This window comes from Cynocephalus volans, chromosome 1, assembly GCF_027409185.1.
Source record: "Cynocephalus volans isolate mCynVol1 chromosome 1, mCynVol1.pri, whole genome shotgun sequence".
Classification (NCBI taxonomy): Eukaryota; Metazoa; Chordata; class Mammalia; order Dermoptera; family Cynocephalidae; genus Cynocephalus; species Cynocephalus volans.
Window position 1 is genome coordinate 66073714 of NC_084460.1, and position 1348 is coordinate 66075061.

Sequence of the window (1348 nt, forward strand, 5' to 3'; positions counted from 1 at the left end):
AAAAAAACCTCGAGCAAACCTAGGAATCAATTTAACCAAGGAGGTGAAAAATCTCTACAATGAGAACTACAAACCACTAATGAAAGAGATTAAAGAAGACACAAAAAGATGGGGAGACATTCCATGGTCTTGGGTTGGAAGAATTAACATTGTGAAAATGTCTATACTACCCAAAGTGATCTATAGATTCAATGCAATCCCCATCAAAATACCAATGACATTCTTCACAGAAATGGAAAAAAAAAAAAAAAAAAAAACCAACAAAAAAACAAAAACAGCCTTTCCAGCCTCGACCCCGGACCCTGCCGCTGCTACGATGTTGATGCCCAAGAAGAACCAGATTGCCATTTATGAGCTTCTTTTAAAGGAGGGAGTGATGGTGGCCAAAAAAGATGTCCATATGCCTAAGCACCCAGAGCTGGCAGACAAGAATGTACCCAACCTTCACGTCATGAAGGCCATGCAGTCTCTCAAGTCTTGAGGCTACGTGAAGGAACAGTTTGCCTGGAGACATTTCTACTGGTATCTTACCAACGAGGGTATCCAGTATCTCCGTGATTACCTCCACCTGCCCCCTGAGATTGTGCCTGCCACCTTGCGCCGCAGCCGTCCTGAGACTGGCAGACCTCGGCCCAAAGGTCTGGAGGGTGAGCAACCTGCAAGACTCACAAGAGGGGAAGCCGACAGAGACACTTACAGACGGAGTGCTGTGCCCCCTGGTGCTGACAAGAAAGCTGAGGCTGGGGCTGGCAGCAACCGAATTCCAGTTTAGAGGCGGATTTGGTCGTGGACGTGGTCAGCCACCTCAGTAATATCGGAGGGGATTATTTTGTGCGGAATAAACTTGTAGCCAGAAAACCTTAAAAACAAACCAACAAACAAATAAACAAACAAACTTAACACTCTAATGGAACAATGAAAGACCCAAAATAGCCAAAGAAATCTTGAGTAAAAAAATAAACCTGGTGGCATAACACTACCTGACTTCAAATTATACTGCAAAGCCATAGTAACCAAAAAAGCATGGTACTGGCATAAAAATAGACACTCTGACCAGTGGAGCAGAATGGAGAGCCCGGAAATCACCCATCAGGCTCATGGCCATCTGATATTTGACAAAGGCAACAAAAACCTACACTGGGGAAAAAACTACCTCTTCAATAAGTGGTGGTGAGAAAATTGGATATCCACATGCCAAAGAATGAAACTAGGCATGCATCTCTCACTGTATATTAAAATCAATTCAAAATGGATTAAAGACGTAAGTATAAGAACTGAAACTGTAAAATTAGTAAGGGAAGATATATGAAACACTTCAGGAACTTGTCTGCGTACAGACTTTATGAGC

At 43.0% G+C, this 1348-nt stretch overlaps 1 pseudogene; it reads left to right on the plus strand.

The window, feature by feature from the left end:
- The first annotated feature begins 291 nt into the window (after positions 1–291).
- Positions 292–871, plus strand: LOC134388816 (small ribosomal subunit protein eS10-like; annotated as a pseudogene).
- The last annotated feature ends 477 nt before the right edge of the window (positions 872–1348 follow it).